The 19365-nt window shown below is 45.3% G+C and overlaps 1 protein-coding gene across 1 annotated transcript in view; it reads right to left on the bottom strand.

The window, feature by feature from the left end:
• LHFPL2 (lipoma HMGIC fusion partner-like 2) overlaps nt 1-18910 on the bottom strand; it is a 275944-nt gene extending 257034 nt beyond the window's left edge. The window contains exons 1-3 of the mRNA XM_011959208.1: nt 18830-18910; nt 16681-16889; nt 15604-15712 (exon numbers count right to left, since the gene is read on the bottom strand). The gene's annotated coding sequence lies outside the window, so the exon portion shown is untranslated. The remainder of the gene's footprint in view (nt 1-15603; nt 15713-16680; nt 16890-18829) is intronic.
• Between the last annotated feature and the right edge of the window lie 455 nt (nt 18911-19365).

The raw sequence follows: 19365 nt of genomic DNA, 5'->3' as shown, positions 1-19365 counted from the left end.
CTGGGAGGCGGAGCTTGTAGTGAGCCGAGATCGCGCCACTGCACTCCAGCCAGGGAGACAGAGCGAGGCTCCGTCTCAAAAAAAAATAAAATAAAATAAAATAAAATAAATAAAAAAAATTGCTGGGTGATCAATTTCATGGCCTGCAGCTTGGAACGCACATAGTCTAACCATTCTATGCAGTGTCCCTGCTCTGCTATCAGCTGAAACCGTGAGCACCTTCCCATCAAATGCTTCCAAAGCTCTTTGTCTCAGGACTCTGGCCTACGCCCTTCAGCTCGGGAGTGTGTAAACTGTGCAGGTGGGGTAGGCGAGTCTATGGCCTCAGATATCATCTCCTCCCTCCTTCATGAGGAGCCTCAGAGTGGGAAGGGGCATTTCCTCAGCTGCATCAATCCCTTCCACATCACACCAGCACAAGCGGTCAGCTAGGCTCTGCTTCACACCTCCAGCAGCCAGGAGCTCATGACTGCTGCTCTAGTTCAGTAATGAAAACATCCTTCCAGTTTCCAATAGAAATGACCTTGCTGCCACTTGCACCCTCCATCCTGGTCCTGCCCTTTGAAGTTAGGTGAGTTGAATCTCTCTTCCACACTACACACTGTACTTGAAAACCCCTGAAGATTCCCATAACTGTCCTGAATCCCCATCACCAGTTCTTTCCATTTATAAAGGGTCAGTTTTCCAGGTCCCTCACCATCCTGTCGGCTGCTTCTGGATACACCCTCCTTCACCAACGTCCTTCTGAAAGTGTGGCTGCCGGGGCAGGAAATTGAATACTTGGGGTGTGTGCATGTGTATGTATTTGAAAATACTTATTTTAAGAAATCAGATAGATTGTGTAAGGAACAGAGCACTGGATTCTAAGACTGTAGACCCCTGTCCCAACTGTATGGCATTGGGCTAGTCCCTTTCCTTTTTGATTTCTTCATTGCTAACAAGAGAGGGGGTACTGTTAAATGGGTATAATTTCAGTGTGGGATAATGAAAAAGTTCTGGAAATGAGTAGTAGAGATGGTTGCATGATGTTGTAAATGTTCTTAATGCCACTAAATTTTACAGTTAGAAATGGTTAAAATGATCCATTTTATTTTATATATAATTACAATTTTAAAAAGAGAAAGAGGGTTGGGCTGAATATCTTTCCAATGCTAAGATTCCTTCCAATATTTCTAAAGCAGTTACCTTCTGATCCCACATGACTTTGGCTTTGAAGGCCCCAAAGGCCAGGCCCAGCTCAGCAGGAGATGCTGTCCGGGACTCCCAGTCCAGCATGAGGGAGGCTGTGCATTCAGCCCTGAGGCATAGCCTCCCTACCCCATTGTCCTGGAATCGTGTGGTCTAGTAAGGTCTAAACACTTCCACAGCAAAATTAGAGCAGTGGCCCTGGTTGGACCCCTGGGATCAGAGTCCCTGTAGGGCACTTAAAAAAAGCAAGAGCTTCCTCAGATCTCAGATAGCCTGACCTCCAGGTTATCTGTGGGGCAGACCCAGATGTGCAGTCTTCTTCCCCACTCCCTGGCTCTGGATTTTTAAATTCATTTTTTCCCTGCTCTCTATTCCAGGGAAGTGGTGGACTCCAGGGCCATAGTTCCTTTTCTCCAGTTTTGGGAAGCAGCTTCCCCTCCACACTACCTCCTTTTTTTTTTTTTTGAGATGGAGTCTCACTCTGTCACCCAGACTGGAGTGCATTGGCACGATCTTGGCTCACTGCAACCTCCGCCTCCCGGGTTCCAGAGATTCTTGTGCCTCAGCCTCCCAAGTAGCTGGGACTACAGGCATACACCACCACGCCCAGCTATTTTTTGTATTTTTAGTAGAGACGGGGTTTCGCCATGTTGGCCAGGCTGGTCTTGAACTCCTGACCTCAAGTGATCCACTTGCTTTGGCCTCCTAAAGTGCTGGGATTACAGATGTGAACCACTGCATCCAGTTGACACTACCTGCTTTTAAAAGGTGGAGGGAAGAGGAAATAAACAATAGAAAGCCCAAAAAGCTGAATCTAAGGACCAAAGAGATGGCCTTCCTAGGGCCAAAACGGTGTGTTGTGCAATCCAGGCAGCCTGTGGGGAGAGGGAGGGATTTGTTCAGTCTTGTGAGACTGATGATCAACATCCTGCAGGGGTAGGTGCCTCCTGGCAGGGCAGGATCTGAGCTGGAATTCCCAGGCCCTTCTGAGAAATAACGCCCAGGGCTCACTGACCAGCTCCCCAGGGCATTGTGGAAGCCTCCACACGGTAGTCAAGAAGTATTTAGGGACTTTGAAATTTAACAGCAGGGGTTAGAGTATTATATCATCCATAATTTTTTTTTTCTTTTTGCAAAGCATGGGGGAGATGCAAACGACCTCAGGGACCTGATTCAGAGTGTTGTTCATATTTCAGACATTCAACAAATGACTGGAAGCAACTCCATTGGGCAATAGGAGATCAAACTCATTCAACAGGGACCCAGGACCTCTTCTGAGAAGCTGCAGCAGCTAAGGACACTCCTGCACTCATCAAGGCCAACAAAAGCCTACGGCAGGAGTCAAGACTGAAAACAACAATCATATGAATTTGAAGGTGGCAAGCAGGATGGTTATGTGGTACAGTTTAAGGTTAAGAGCCATACACCACTTAGTAAGCTAATGAAAGCCTATAGTGAATGACAGGGTTTGCCAGTGAGCAGAGCAGATTCTGATTTGACAGGCAGCCAATCAATCAAACAGACACACTTGCACAGTTGCACATGGAGGATGAAGATACAATTGATGGGGTCCAGCATCAGACAGAAAGTACCTACTAAAAAGGGAGCCTGCTACGTTATTCCAGATTTGTGTTCCTAGAGACCAAGAATACGTTCTCAATGAGAAAATGACCTGCTTCCACCACATCCTGATGACTACAACAGTTTCTCCAGTCTTCCATTTTCCCCTTCCCTATTGCCTTATTGTGCAGTCATGTGTCGAGTGTGCTGCGTTTCAGTCAACAATGGCTATGCATGCATATACAACAGTGGTCCCCTAACTAGAATACATATTATACATTTTTTTTTCTTTTTTGAGACAGAGTCTGGCTCTGATGCCTAGGCTGGAGTACAGTGGCACAATCTTGGTTCACTGCAACCTCCGTCTCCCAGGTTCAAGCAATTCTTGTGCCTCAGCCTCCCAAGTAGCTGGGATTACAGGCGCATGCCGCCACACCCGGCTAATTTTTGTACTTTTAGTAGAGATGGGGTTTTGCTATGTTGGTCAGGCTGGTCTTGAACTCCCAACCTCAGGTCATCCCCTCCCCCTCCACCTCGGCCTCCCAAAATGCTAGGATTACAGGCATGAGCCACCACGTCCCGCCTATTATACATATTTTTACTGCATATTTTCTATGCTTAGATACATAAATATTTACCATTATGTTACAGTTGCCTACAGTATTCTGTACCACACAGATTTGTAGCCTAGGAACGATAGGCTATACCATACAGCCTAGGTGTGTAGTAGGCTATACCGTCTAGGTTAATGTAAGTACACTCCACGATGTTCACACAACAACAAAATCATTGAACATTTCTCAAAATGTATCTCTGTTAAGTGATGCATGACTGTACCTAAAGTAACTGGTATGTGTGCACAAGCTATCACATTTTTAAAAAGCCAAATGGCCAATGATATGTTTCGATCAACATCAGATGGCGATGGCTGGGAAAAATTAGCGGTTCTGTGAATATGTCACTTTTCTCCATTGTGGCATGCTGATTCAGCTCTTTATATTCCAGGAAGTTATTTCGCTCTCACTGTTTAACAACAACAAAAACAATGTAAAATATTCTAGCATACCTTGTTCAATTGGAGAATTATGTTTTTCATTTATCATTGTAAAAGCAAGGATGATCTTGCAACATTTTTGTATGCAGCCATTATATGTAGGGCAGTCTGTCTTTAAGTAGGGATGGATTACTTTAAACGAAGTAAGTCCTAGATAGCTGTCCCTCCAAGTCATCTTGTTTAAATATACTTGCTTAAAATGAAATAACAAGGGGGTGGGGAGGTGAAACCAGGACAGAACTCACAGGTGGTCATCTAGGAGTCCATTAACAATTACAGAACAATTGAAGAACCAAACCCATCTGAAACCCTTTAGAAGCGATGTAAGCGCTACCATGCAGTCACCCCTCCCACCTTCCCCCAACAACAAGTGCCTTCTCTCCAAGGCAAAGCCATGACATCCACATGTGGGTCCAAAGAGTGGTGCGGGAATCCCAGCTTTGGGTTCTGGAGTCAGTTAGAACCTGAGTTCAAATCCTGACCTTGACATTTACCACCTGCATGACTCTGGACAAATGTTTTGTGTTCTCTGTGCCTTGGCTTTCCATCTACAAAGTGAAGAGGATGGTATTTACTTCACAGGTGGTTGTGAGGATAAATGAGACAGGTCACATAAGGTGCTTAGGGAACAGTGAGAACTCAAGAAACCTACATTATTATGTTCTGTGGTGTTCCAAATATGCAGGAGCCAAAAGCCATTTGTGCTCTGCAACAGATGGAGCTACATGGCTTTTCTCCCCAACATATTATTAAAAATTTCAAATATACAAAAAAGCCAAGATTGTACAGTGAATACCCATATACCTACCACCTAGATTACTTATCTCTTATCCATAATCCATCTTATTGTTTGCTACAATTTAAAGTAAGCTGCAGACATCAGTACTTTTTAGACTGCATATTCTATAGATTTCTTAAAGAGAAAAATTACATTCGGTGAACTGCACAGACCTTAAGTACACCACGAATGCATCCATCTTGGCATCTTAGTAAGTGTTCGGCTTCTGTTGCCGTAGAGATGGCTTTGCTGTGGGTTGGGCTCTGCCAGGGAACAGGTGGTGGGTGATAGTGGTGAGTGGTCTGGGAGCACGTGGGAGGAGATGGTCCACCCCTCTAGAGGCTGCTTACTTTTTGAGGCCCAGCAGAGCTCCCAGCTCCCCAGGAAGGTGTAGATTGAGTTATGCTCCTGTCACTATTTCACAGGTTCAAGCCAATTTTAAAGGTTATTTAGTTTTCTCAATGTAGAAAGTCCCGTTTCTGCTTCCCTAACAGATGGTGATTCAGTCTGTTTGCCTGCCTTGGGCAACCTCACTGTGTTGACTTTCCCAGTTTAGAAGTTATTTCTAATGATGAGCTGAGATCCTTCCTGAAACTCCGAAGTTCTTCCTTCTGGAGACAGGTTCAATATTCATGTGGAAAAAGGAAGCCTGTTCTCTCATGTGCCCTTCCATTTTCTCTAAATTGAATTTCTCCAGGTCTTTCCATCCTTTCTTATTGGGCACGTATCACATCCTGCCTTGAATTGTTAATTAACATTTCACCAGCTGGGTGTCTCCTTAATGAAGTTTCCCCACAGTGAAGGACCACAGCTAAGGCTTCTCTATGTATGCCAGCCTGAAGGCACTGCCCACCTTGAAGGTGCTCAATGAATGTGCTGATTGATTTAGGTGGAAAAAGAATATTACATGGGTTAGATATAAATGTAATAGACCTTCAAGTCCAAACAACGAGTTTTGCCCTATTAAACATAGTGTGGACCATATATTATGTGTAGGGATGTATGTGCATCCCTTAGTCTATATTCTGTAGAGAAAACAGCCATAGAATATAACACCTAATGAAGAGCCTTGCTTATTAAAGTTATAAATAAAAACAGTGATCTACTAGCTCTATGTTGTCAAGGCAGGGCTGCCTGAGCCACCATGCTGTATACTTTGAATTATTTGCATCATAATTTCGGAGAAGAAAATCTTGCTGTCCAAGAACCTCTGAAATGTAAGGCAAGTCTTAACACTTGTCCCAGGAATGAACTGCTTTTGAAATCATATTCAATCCAAGGTACACCCGGAGCTTTGCTGTGAGAGAGTTCTTCCAGCCCCGAGACCTATCTTCCAGTGTCTCACTGTTTTCTGTAAAGGGCAGTGGTTTCTACTGGGCTGAATACATGAAGAAAGCCCAGTTCCATCCAAGTCTTCTCTACTCATGTTCTTGCCCATTCATTCACAGGAAACCCAAGTTGAAATGGCTCTAAGTAAACTTTCTTTGATACCATAAACGCCTGCATTTGCGACAGGCAAGGACTCTGCCCACTCGGCTGGTTTGCATCTTTTCAGGTTGTGTTTACAGAAAGGAAAATCTCTGAGCTAATTTTTACCAAAGCTTCTCTTCTCTGCCTCCCATGAGACCAAGTGTTTGCCAGAAGCCGAGTCATCACTCTGACAACATGACTGTGCCCTTACCCTGCATGTGTTTCTTTTCTTCCAAAACCAATAGAAAAAACCCACAAACCTATGTTCACATGTGGTTTTCATGAAAGGAAGGAGTTGTTGACACCATCCAGATGGGGACTGGGAGGCGCTGGTTTCCATCCTGAAGCTGGGTAGGGCTCTGTGTGAGTGGGATTAGGAGACTCTGATACACTTGGGATGACTCATATCCACTGGGGGCTTAGGAGATGTAGAATAAGCCTGTGCTAGATTTTGCTGTGAAAGTCATGATACAAAGACATATGTCCAACACACCATGGCATTCAGAAGGGCTTCTTTAGGGAGACATCTTCAGAAAGGAAAAGAGCAAATTATAACCTCGATGTTTTTGGAGAAGATTCCCTGCTATAGCTCACCTGTTGGTATGAGGCCTTGTGGCCAGCCCGGGAGTTACAGACGATGAGAGTTACTGGTTGTTCTCTAGAGAGGCTCAGTCTAGTCTTGTGGAGATGCTGAGAGGTGCTTTCTGAAACAGCCAGACCAAGAAGGCTGGGGGTGTGTGTCCATCATGACCGAAGTGAACTAGCACCAAGGGTCAAGCCTGAAGAGTCCAATTCTGTGTTCCGTACGCTTCACATGGAGCCTGGGATAAGGCGAAATAACCTGGGTTGGCCCCTGAGATAGATGGAAAGTGAAAGAAGGGATAGCAGGTGATCAGGAGTCTCCAGGACAATTGTCCTGGACAGTTTCCCCGATGGGAAATAGTACCCGTGCTTTTATTTTGTTGGTTGCTCAGTGCATAATGAATCCATTTGGTTTAAATGAAAGGATAGCACCTAGAAAAACAGCTGCCTTCAAAACAAAAGTGATTTTGCTTTCTGGAGCTGCCCTAGCAGCAAAGGCAGTTTCAGCTTCACCTTGGAGTCAAAAAGATTTGCCTCTTGAATGTATGAGTCAAACCTAAACTGTGTTGGATTTTTAAAACCTATGACCTTTAACCACATTGTTGATTCACAATGTCAAAAAGCTTCACTCTTCTTCTGGACTGGAAAGTTTGAACATACTTAGCACAAGGTTGAATCCTGGGTCCACATTTAAAAAAAAATACCTTTCTAGTTCAGCTAGAAGAACCTAATTCTAACAGAGCACTGTTTGAAAGACTGCATACATTAGGACCAACAATAACCAGCCTTTTTCAACAAACACATTCAAGTGTATCACCCAAGTGAATGTGAATTTTATTCACATGATGCTATTATCACTCAAAGTATTTTCAAAGTTCCTCTTGCAGAGTGGCCTTGAAGACAACTTGAACAAACGCAGAAAAATGTTACCTGACTTGATAGTCACAAGTTTGCTTCCTTGAACTCATTCAATTTTCTGCCTTTCACACTCTTTTTGCAACTTTAAACTTGCCTTTCTCCCCTCTTTCACCTCATTAACTAATAACCATGGGACCCCCATCCCACTTTAAATATATTGTAATGATGCTACCTGGGAACGGAAAAGTCCAGGAGAAAGGCTATGGGGCCAATGACAGCTGGGAATCAGAGAGCCCCATGGTGCATGGGGCATAACGCCCAATATTCCTTTGGGTATTAAGTGTGTATAAGAAACATAAGAGGAGGCTGGGCACGGTGGCTCACGCCTGTAACCCCAGCACTTTGGGAGGCCGAGGTGGGTGGATCACGAGGTCAAGAGATAGAGACCATCCTGGCCAACATGGTGAAACCCTGTCTCTACCAAAAATACCAGAAAAGTTAGCTGGGTGTAGTGGTATGTGCCTGTAGTCCCAGCTAGTTGGGAGGCTGAGGCAGGAGAATCACTTGAACCGGAGGGGGCAGAGGTTGCAGTGAACCAAGATCGCACCACCGCACTCCAGCCTGGGCGACAGAGCGAGACTCTGTCTCAAAAATAAATAAATAAAATAAAATAAAATAAAATAAAGAAAGAAATGTAAGAGGATAACCGACCAAGCGTTCTCAATACAAATCACCACCAGTTGAACCCCCATTAAGGCAGGGAATAGCCCTTGGCAACAGCCAAGAGTTGGTACCATGTGCCTAATGTAGGTCTGCATTTGGTTAACATCCTTTCATGCAGCAGGTCAGAGAAGGACTGATAACCAGAACTGGCAGGCTATGCTGGAACTGGTTGTTGCTGGATGGCAGGGACATTTGAGGCACAGAAATAAGAAGGGAAAGAACCAACTGTTGTTTGAATTCCCCCAAGGGCAGCAGCTATGTCTTAGTCTGTTTGTGCTGCTAGAACAACATACCCAAGACTGGGTAATTTATAAAGAACAGAAATTTATTTTTCACAGTTTTGGAGGTTGAATGTTCAAGATCAAGATGCCAGCAGGTTCAGTGTCTGGTGAGGCCCAGTCTCTGCTTCCAAGACATTGACTTGTTGCTTAGTCCTTTGAAAGAAACTCACGCTGTGTCCTCACATGGCAAATAAATGGAAGTGCGAAAAGGGCCTAGCTAGTTCCCTCCAGCATTTGAATAATTGCTAGTCTCATTTATGAGGGCAGAGCCCTCCTCATGGCTCATCATGTCCTAAATGTCCCCCTCTTAATACTGTTGCACTGGGGATTAAGCTTCAACACGAATTTTAGGGGAAGAAAAACACACTGAATGCATAGCATCCTGTAAGAGAGACTTATGAGTTGTCTTGGGCCAATATCTGGGGAAGTGTTAGTCTGAGGGAGTTCCAGTATTGTAGAGTTACAGGAGGAAAAAGTGCCAGGTCAGCGTAGCTGAGAACAATGGAGAACTTGGGGGATAACCTAGATTTGGAACCGGAAGACCCATTTGGATTGTTGTGAGGATTAAATGAGATCTTTATACACATAATTTGAAGCCACAAAATTCTTTTTTGTTGATGCATCACTCACCATTTTTCCTCACCCACGAGGAAGCCAACAAGCCTTAACTTTTCTGGCCCTCCATTAAGCACCTGTCTATATCCTCACCTAGCTCCTGAGCACCTTGCTTTTTCCATAGCTTAGTGAAAGCCTGCTCCTGTCCTCACCCCAGACTAATTCTTCCACCTGTGCAACACCTGTGCTCTTCTGGAACCATCCCTTCCTACTTTGTCAGTTCTTGTTCCATCAGTTATGCCTCATTTGTTCACATTCTCAGCCTCCCCTTTCCTCTTCCTCATTATCATTCAAACATGCTCTACTATCTCCCAACTTAAAAAAAGAGCAACTTCCTGCTTCATGGCCCTATGTCCCTATAGGAACTTCCTTTTCTGCCTTCAATCTCCTCTTCACAGTCAGCCTTCTGGAAGGGTGGTCTCTACTCATTACCTGCAGTTGCTTAGTCCCTTCCTCCTTGAGCTCACTTCAGCCTGGCTCCTGAATCCGTCACTGCACTGGAACTGGTTTTGTCAAAGCGACCAGGGAGCACCCCTCACCAAAACCAATGGGCACTTTTTCATTCTTCTATTAATCAATGTTTTCTAAACCTCTTCCTCAGCTTCTATGGGAACCTTCTCTCCTATTGTTTCTCCCACTTCTCCAACTGTTGTGTCTCATTGATCCTCTGCCCTCCACTTCTCAAACATTGAGGATTCCTCTTGGCCTCTAGGGGAACTGCTGTTTCTTCAGCTCTTAGGAGAAAGCTGCTTGGCACACAGTTGGTTCACAGTCAAGGGCGGTTCTCGAGCCAAAGGACTTGGAGCTGGTGCTTTCTTCCTCCTGGACCTGACTTTGGGGGTTCAGCTCTCCCCAGGTGAGTGGTCTAGTGAATCAGCCTGGGGCTGCCCCTGCTGGGAAAGCACCTGTCCTAAAGGTGCAGTTTCCACCGGCAATGCTCCGGTCACCAGAACAAACCCCAGTTTATTTCCTTATTCTTGTCTTTTTTTTGGCCATGCAGTTTCTAGAGCTCACCTTGCCTCTTTAAGGGATAAAACAGAGCTGAGATTTGCATCTGGGCCTATGAGGACATAGAATAGGTGGCCACTCAGTCTGCTGGATCTGTCTCAGATCTGCCTATTATGGGCCAGAGTGGTTCCTTTAGTTAAACCCAGTGCCCCAGGGATAAGGCTCTGAGCTGAGGTCAGGGGCTAAAGCCCTAAAACATCCATTCCTTGGGGGCTTCCTTTGCCTGGTTGCATTCTTTACAAAGTTATCTTCCCCAGGATCCTAGAACTCTTTAGGTGTTGAAGTTCTTGGAGCAGGCATTCTCCAAGGCAACCTAGCTGATCAACTGGCATCCACAGCCTCTTCTATACTTGCTCTTTTTTTTTTTTTTCTGAGATGGAGTCTTACTGTGTCACCCAGTCTGGAGTGCAGTGGCACAATCTTGGCTCACTACAACCTTTGCCTATGAGGTTCAAGCAATTCTCCTGCCTCAGCCTCTGAATAACTGGGATTATAGGTGCCTGTCACTATGCCTGGCTAATTTTTTGTTGTTGTTGTTATTTTTAGTAGAGACAGGGTTTCACCATGTTGGCCAGACTGGTCTTAAACTCCTGACCTCAAGCGATCCACCTGCCTTGTCTTCCAAAAGTGCTGGGATTAGAGGAGTGAGCCACTGTACCTGGCCTTTTTTTCTACACATACTTGTTCTAAGATATCTGATCAAACCCTAGGGCTCCAAACACTGCATGTGGGTGATAGTACAATCTCAAGTATAAGAACAGGGCTTCTGACCTCCAGGCCACATCTTCTTTCATGATCAACACATCTAAAAGTCAATTCATCAAAACTCCCCAAACTCCTCCCTTCTCTCTTTCCATTCCTTCTGCAACTATCTTTACTTCCCCATTCCACTGCTGCCCTTTTGCTGGTTGCTCTTGCTTGTCCTTAAAAAGGTAGTCAAGATGTTACCTCCTTGGAAGTCTCCCTGGTCCCAAGATTGGATTGGTAGTCCTCCCCTCTGTTGTATAGTAGGCTATACTTTCCCGATATAACAATTTCACTTATCCCCTTTCCAGTTTTCTCCCTAGACTGGGCATTGCTTGAGGGTAGGAGCCCTGTCTTGGGTATAAACATCCAAAAGAAACTGGGCATGTGAAATGGAAAAAGCCTCTGGTTGCAAATGGGAATATTGCGCTTCCTCAAACACATCACCAGTTTATTGAGCAAACTGAAGTCGGTAACATTCCATTTACTTTTCTCTCCCACCATTGTCTTCAAATGGACTCTGTCTAGTTCTCTTTCCTTGCTCTTTGGTGACTTCTCCAGGCAAATGCCAAGACTTTGATCACTTTCAGACATCCAAACAGTCTCACTTGGGATATGAAAAGGTCCAGTCTAGGCTGGGGATGTGTCTTACACCTGTAATCCCAGCACTTTGGGAGCCTGAGGCAGGTGGATCACCTGAGGTCAGGCGTTTGAGACCAGCCTGGCCAATATGATGAAACCCTGTCTCTACTAAAAATACAAAAATTAGCTAGGCATGGTGGCGCACGCCTATAGTCCCAGCTGCTCAGGAAGTTGAGGCAGGAGAATCGATTGAACCCAGGAGGTGGAGGTTGCAGTGAGCTGAGATCACGCCCCTGCACTCGGTGACAGAGCGAGACTCTGTCTCAAAAAAAAAAAAAAAAAAAAATTAAATTAAAAAAATAAATAAATAAATAAAATAATAAATAAATAAAAGGTCCAGTCTAAACCCAACTTAAATCTCATATCCAATTTAACTTTCTTCCCTCTATCCAGCTCAGTCTGCTGTTCACTGGAGAAGGCAGCATGACGTGTTCTGTCATTTTTTTTTTTGAGACGGAGTTTTGCTCTTGTTGTCCAGGCTGGAGTGCAATGGTGCGATCTCGGCTCACCGCAACCTCCGCCTTCTGGGTTCAAGTGATTCTCCTGCCTCAGCCGCCCAAGTAGCTGGGATTACAGGCATGCACCACCACACCTGGTAAATTTTGTATTTTTAGTAGAGACGGGGTTTCTTCATGTTGGCCAGGCTGGTCTCGAACTTTCGGCCTCAGGTGATCTGCCCGCCTTGGCCTCCCAAAGTGCTGGAATTACAGGAGTGAGCCATCACGCCCGGCCTCCTTCTGTCATTTAATCTTCTCACAGCCCTTTCCCCCACCTCTTCCCCTTCCCCTCTCACCCTTCAGGATTCCCCGGGACTGAGACGATGAGGAGGAATGAGAGGGAAGGGGCAGAGAGCACCATGAGCAGTTTGTGGCTTTGCCCGAGTGTTTGGTGTCCTGTGCACTCTAAGCCCAACTCTTTTTAGGGCATATTGATGGGACTTCAATATGAGATACCTTCTCCCAGCACAGGGACTTCTCGCACTGGGCCCTATGCCCTCTATCTCTGAGTTCCTCTCTGCTGGGATCTTATGCCCCAACAGGTAGCTCTCTTTAATACCTCTGGCTGTCACTGGGCCATGGAAACCCACTCACCCTTAACCTTTTGTTAAATAAAACTTACAGGAGGCCACTGATTTGGACTGAGCTCCTGCACTAGACTCCAACAGATCAGACCAAAATGGAAACACTCCTGCTAAAGTTCCACATCACCAAATGTTGCTGTTTATCTGACCTTCTGAGAAACCAGGAGAGATTATAGCCAAATCCCCAAACAGGCCAGTTTTAGCTGGCATGACAAGGAAGTCCCCTCTGCTTTAATCTTTCCAAGGAAAGTAACTGACAGTAACCTGATGCTAACCAATCTGCTTTTTGTTCCCCATTTCTGCTCTCTTCAGCCCTTTTCTGTCTACAAAGTTAACCTCTTCTGCTCAGCTCAACAGAACACTCATTGTATTTTATTGAATGAGATGTTGCCCACTTCTAGACTCACTAATAAAAGCCAAGTAGATCTTTAAACTAAATGTGTTGTAATTTGCCTTTTGACACTTTCAAATGGCATCTTGCTACCCCGCTGCCCTCTCTCTTCTTACCCTGCCACCTGGCTCCACCTGGCTCCTGCTTCCAGAGCTCTCGAGAGCCAGGTGCCAGTCATCATGCCCCCAGACTCCAGGGGACACATGGCAAGCTCTCCCAAGACCTTTGGCATTTGCAACTCTGGTAGCAGCACTACGTGGGCTGAAATGTTTTCACCACTCAACAAGCTTCTATCTATGAAATGAGAGTTTGTCTGTCCTTGCAAGAATCTCCCTAAACCCAAGGTTCTCTTGGACCCCCTTTTTGCTTGCTCTGGGGGAGGGGATCCCCTTCCCCATGGGAAAGGAAGGAAAAAGCAAAGCTTGCTCCTCTTACAAATTCCCTTCAAGGAACTCTCCATGAACCTCTAGCCTCTCGTTAGCAAGTCCAGTAGGATTCTTTTAGCACCTCTCTTTAGAATGTAGGAGTGCTTATCACCCACTGATTCCAACTTTGAAGCTTTGGCCAACACCTGAGACAACAGGATAAGTTCCATTCCATATCCTGTTAGCTGTTTCTTCTGCTTAAAATACTCTTCCTCCTTCCTTAGACCTGCCTTCAGTCTCACATCCCTCCCTACCTGCAACCTCATCTAAAATGTCATAGTAAATAGGACAAAAGGGGTTAGATTGGAACCTTATCTCTGAACAAAACTCAAAATCATAAAAATACATTTATTTTATCTATATTATAAAACAGATATGGTATATGTGATTGTGCACAATTCTGAGACTGAAAAAAGAATAAGTCAATTATATGGGGCTTTAGCTGTTTGATAAAATGATATGATAACACATTATGTTTTCCTTTATTTTACATTCAAAGGCAGGAAGATGAAGAGGAATATTTTTGCAAAAATTTTCAAGAGTTTCATAATTTCCTGAGGGCCTCTCTTCCACCTTTGATATTCAAATCACCTTCTTTTGAAGAGGTTTTTGTGTCACATCCTTGTCAATTTTCTCTCTCTGTTAGCTGCTCTAATTCTGCCAGATCCTTCTTTGTCCACGGGCTTACCCATGATTGAGTAGTTCTCTAACTTCACTGCCCACTGCATGAAAGTGCATTTGCTTTGCATCGTATTTCTGTATTGTTACAGCGCTGGGAAATCAGGGGGAGGATGGCTGACAAGGAGCGTGAGGCAGCTGGATAGAGGGAGGAGGCAAGTTTAGCGAGGATGGGGTGTTTGCATTTGGATACCTTTTGTAAATGGCAGGTAAGTTCATCAGTCAACACTGTGTTGTAACAACTTCTGCTTCCCCATGCCACCTTATGACTTTGGGGCTTAGATACTGAATATTGGGATAACCAGGAACCTCTGCCAGCATCCAGGGAGGTGGCACACTTTAAATGCCTCTCAGCTAAGATGGAGGCAAGGACTAACTGGAGCCAGTAGAGTATGCAGGAGACAAGGATAACGGGGGGAATATGTTGAGCCACAGAACCCAGAAGCAATCGGAAGGTTCTGAAAGGGAAGGTGAGGGAGGTGCCAAGAAGAGTTTGTCCTCTGTGACCACCAAGACTCAAGCTATCTTAGTCTACACATAAGAGACCAAGCTTGTATCTCCTTTAACCTCAACTCCTGCCTTACATTTTTTTTCCAACTTCACTTTCCTTAAGGAAACCACTAGTTTATCTTCATTGTGTCTAAATCAAAAGAACACCCACATCCACCCTGTGGAAGAAGGAACGCCTCTGTAAATACAGATTGATAACTAAACAACGTCAGGAAGCACGTCACCTGCCCTTTGTAACTAGTCCTCGGCATTGGCAAGACTAGTCTCAGCACCAAGTATAAGCGATGGAGCCAGTTTTCTGCAGGGGAAGTCACACATGGAAAAGCATTTGTAAAAAAGCATGAACAAACGAAGGGGGAAAATCTTAGGGAAGGATTGGAAGACGAAGGGGGAAAATCTGAGTCTGTTCAAATCTGGAGACCGTAAAAAGTGTTTGAAGCCATAAGCTTATATCTTGGAGGAGATCCCAGGGTAAACAAAACTTGCCTGAGGAGTCTGGATAGTGTAATAGTTCGCCCTGATTTGACGAAGGCACTGAAGCCCTCCCAGCTAACAGAGAACAAGCCCTTTGAAGCTCCAGATACACACTTCCCTAGAGCAGGCAGCAGGGTGGAGTCGCCTGGAGGCTGAGAATGCAGGGTCTGCAGGCAGAATATCAAGGTTTGGAACAAGAACCAGAGGGAAATCAAGGACTAAAATGTCATCCTAAAATGAGAAGGTGGTTAGGTCCTTGGAATTTAACACATCAAACACTCATCCTACTAGTATTACCTAAGCCAAGCCCTGCTCTGAGGCAGATATTACGCGAAACAAAGCAGACATGGGCCATTCCTACTGATGAACAATACAGTGTGATGACCACTCCTGTGGGAGATGTGCGAGTCAGGAACTCCCATTCCAGTTCAGTGGGGTTAGGAAAACCTTCCCGGGGAGAGGGGCCTTTCAGCTTAAACCTGAAGGATGAGTTAGTCAAGCAAAGAGAAAAGAGAAGAATGAACTGCACCAAGGGACTCACCTATGTTAAGGCCCAGAATCACGAGGGTGCTGGCGGACTGGAAGAGCTGAAGGAGGTTCAGGAGTTCAGATGAAAGAAATTAGGATTATTCATACTGGAAAAGGAAATGCTAAAAATTGAATGCAAGTTTTCATTATAATAAGGTGTTTAAACAGAAGGCATGACCTCCTGCATTGAGCCTTGCTAAAAGAAAAGGGGCTCAGGGGTTCCCAGAACTGATCCAGACTCAGGGATGGACCAACCCAAGTAGAAGGGCCAGAAGGCATCAAAGCAGCATCCCCAGAGATCCCCAGAACCCCTCTCAGGGAAAGCCTGTGTGGGGCTGGGTAGAATAAGACCCTTGGCACTGAGGTTGAGATGGTCCCAAGGGCTATGCTTAGTAAAAAATAAGTGGTTGTTAAATTGCTTTCTGAAAAAGGCAGTCAGCTATCTGTAGAGCTTTCTTTTTGCCAAAGGGTGTTCCAAATGGGACCAGACCTGTGTGCTTGGATTACAGGGTAAAGACTGGGCAGAGCCCAGTGGCCTTCCCTGTCCAGCTCCTCCCAGCATGGCCCTTATTTCAATATCAATGTCCCAACATTAAAAGAACATTGGCCAGGTGCAGTGGCTCATGCCTGTAATCCCAGTACTTTGGGAGACTGAGGTGAGTGGATCACCTGAGGTCAGGAGTTGGAGATCAGCCTGGCCAACATGGTGAAACCCCTTCTCTACTAAAAATACAAAAGTTAGCTGGGCGTGGTGCTGTGTGCCTGTAATCCCAGCTACTAGAAAGGCTGAGACAGGAGAATTGCTTGAACCCAGGAGGCAGATGTTGCAGTGAGCCAAGATTGTGCCACTGCGCTCCAGCCTAGGTGACAGGGTGAAACTCCATCTCAAAAAAAAAAAAGAACATCACTTTGAAGGAGCGCCAAATGGGGAGGCTTTCCAATGTGCTCACAAGTCTCACTTTGGTTCTGTCCATAGAAAGGAAAAGGACCTTGCCTATTCTCTGGCTACCTCTTCATTTTTCCTCACCTCCTGCCGCAATTCCAGACACAAAATAGAAATCAGAGACAGCTGTGCACTCAGAGTGCCCACCTGGAACAGGAGGACTGGTAGCCAGCCTGGGACGAGGGTTCAGGTTCAAACAAAGGCTGTTTTTTCCTTTGTCTCTCCTCCTACCTGGGGCTCCTTCCCACCCTCTCCTGCTCCCTCTACTGGGGCCCAGGAGACTGGGTGAGAGGGCTGGTCAGGCCACTCAGGAAAGAGCCACGGGGGCCAATAAACACATGGAAAAGTGTAAACATCTGGCAATAAAAGAAACACAAATTAACACACCATTTTAAAGTCTGTCAATCCAGCAAGAATCTTAAAACTGTATAATAATAAGCACTGGTAAAAGTAAGGTCAATCTCTACTCACTGACGATGTTATGGATAAAACCTTAGTAACAAGGGGAAGGACTAACGGCACCCACTGCTCACTGCACAATGCCATCCCTGTCCCAAGAGAGGCTGTCTCCCCACATCTGGGGATGGGTTAGCTGGACCTGACTTGGCTCTGCTTAGTAACTAGATGGTTTGGACTGGGGTGATCACTTGGGGTAAATATTTTTTTTTTTTTTTTTTTTTTTTTTTGAGACAGAGTCTCACTCTGTCATCCAGACTGGAGTGAGGTGGTGCGATCTAGCTCACTGCAACCTCTGCCTCCAGGTTCAAGCGATTCTCCTGCCTCAGCCTCCTGAGTAGCTGGGACTACAGGCACCTGCCACAATGCCCAGCTAATTTTTGTATTTTTAGTAGACATGGGGGTTCACCATGTTGGGCAGGATGGTCTCAATCTCCTGACCTCATGATCCACCCACCTTGGCCTTCCAAAGTGCTAGAATTACAGGCATGAGCCACCGCACCTGGCCGGGATGACATATTCTAAAAGCACCATCAGCAGAAGCCCACAGCAGTCCCAGTCAGATCCAGTCTTCAGGAGATGACTCCCCAAGACTGTTGCCTGAGAAGCAGGGACTTGCCTCATCCTGACCAGTAAGAGGAATGGTGGACATAATGACTCTGGCTTAGCTACTTAACTTTTTTTTTTTTTTTGAGACAAAGTCTCTCTGTTGCCCAGGCTGGAGTGCAGTGGCACGATCTCAGCTTACTGCAACCTCCATCTCCCGGGTTCAAATGATTTTCCTTCCTCAGCTTCCTGAGTCACTGGCATTACAGGCATGCACCACCACACCTAACTAATTTTTGTATTTTTAGTAGAGATGTGGCTTCGCCATGTTCGCCAGGCTGGTTTCGAACTTCTGATCTCAAGTGATCTGCCAGCCTCGGGCTCCCAAAGTACTGGGATTACAAGCATGAGCCACCATGCCTGGCCCTGGCTACATGGGGCAACAATGCTGGCAGTTTAGGCATCAATGTATTTTTCTGACCAGGTTGTGCTGACCAATAGAGAGTCCTCTGATTTATATATTAAACCAAAACATGCTATCTGAACCTAAACATAGTCAGTTTTTGTTCCTCTTTTCAAAGATAGATCCTTGGCCAGGTGTGGTGGCTCACACCTGTAATCCAAGCACTTTGGGAGGCTGAGGCAGGTGGATAACCTGAGGTCAGGAGTACCAGACCAGCCTGGCCAACATGGTGAAATCTGTCTTTACCAAAAATACAAAAATTAGTCAGGCATGGTGGTGTGTGCCTGTAGTCCCAGCTACTTGGGAGGTTGAGGCAGGAGAATTGCTTGAATTCAGGAGGTGGAGGTTGCAGTGAGCTGAGATCGTGCCACTGCACTCCAGCCAGGGTGACAGAGTAAGACTCCATCTCAAAAAATAATAATAATTAAAAAAAAAACACCCCAAAACAGAGATCCTCACAAAGCAATATTCTTTATAAGAAAGTCCACATATCCAGGCTGACACTTTTGTTCATTCATCCCAATCCCCAAAAATAAATCATTACAAACAGAACTTTCAGAAATATTCTTTGTATCTGAAATATTTGTTACTCTTCACCTCAGAGCCCTAACCATAGAATGTGAAGGACCTATTGACTTTGTACCCAAGAGAACAGTCTATGTTGCTAGTAGAAATCACCTCCTCCTCCAGAATTCAGCAAGATGGTACCTGACTGTAACTAAAGATTAAATAACAGCTGATGTCAACTGGTCATAGAACTAGATACGACATTCAATCAATTTTCAAGCCAGCACTCTCATCAGAAGCTGTAGTGATACTTTAAGAACCCACCTGTAAATTGTATCTGTTCTTCACATCAGCATTGTGCTGTTGGTTTTGTATGCAAGTTCACTGGGAAGATGGCACAGATGGTCACCAACTTCTGCGACCTGTGTATGGGGAGGCAATTTTCATGTGAAGTATATGAAAAACATCACTAAATTTAAAGAAATTTGTAAAATCCCAGAAGCTACTAATTAGCATTTCATCCTACTACCATCTACCTCTTTAGTTGTTGCTGCTTCTTGGCTGAACAGCTGTACCAGTCCCCGCCCTGGTTTCCCTGCCCCCACTCCTCACATGCCTCTGTCATGCTGGTGTTCTTCTTCAACGCTAGCTTTGACCATCACTCACCACAGATTCCCTGGATCATTGACTGCTTGAACAGGATTTCCTACAAATTATCCTCAGTCCTTTGAGGGGCAGGTCAAAGGGAAGGGACGGGAGCCAAGGGCTAGGGGTCCATCCATTCGCGGGAGAACAGAGCCGGGTTTTGAGTTAAGAGCTTTGAGCCTGGGCTCCAATTCCAACGCAACTGGCCGAGCGAC

This window comes from Colobus angolensis, unplaced genomic scaffold (assembly GCF_000951035.1).
Source record: "Colobus angolensis palliatus isolate OR3802 unplaced genomic scaffold, Cang.pa_1.0 Scaffold49, whole genome shotgun sequence".
Classification (NCBI taxonomy): Eukaryota; Metazoa; Chordata; class Mammalia; order Primates; family Cercopithecidae; genus Colobus; species Colobus angolensis.
This window is presented reverse-complemented; position numbering and strand designations above follow the sequence as displayed.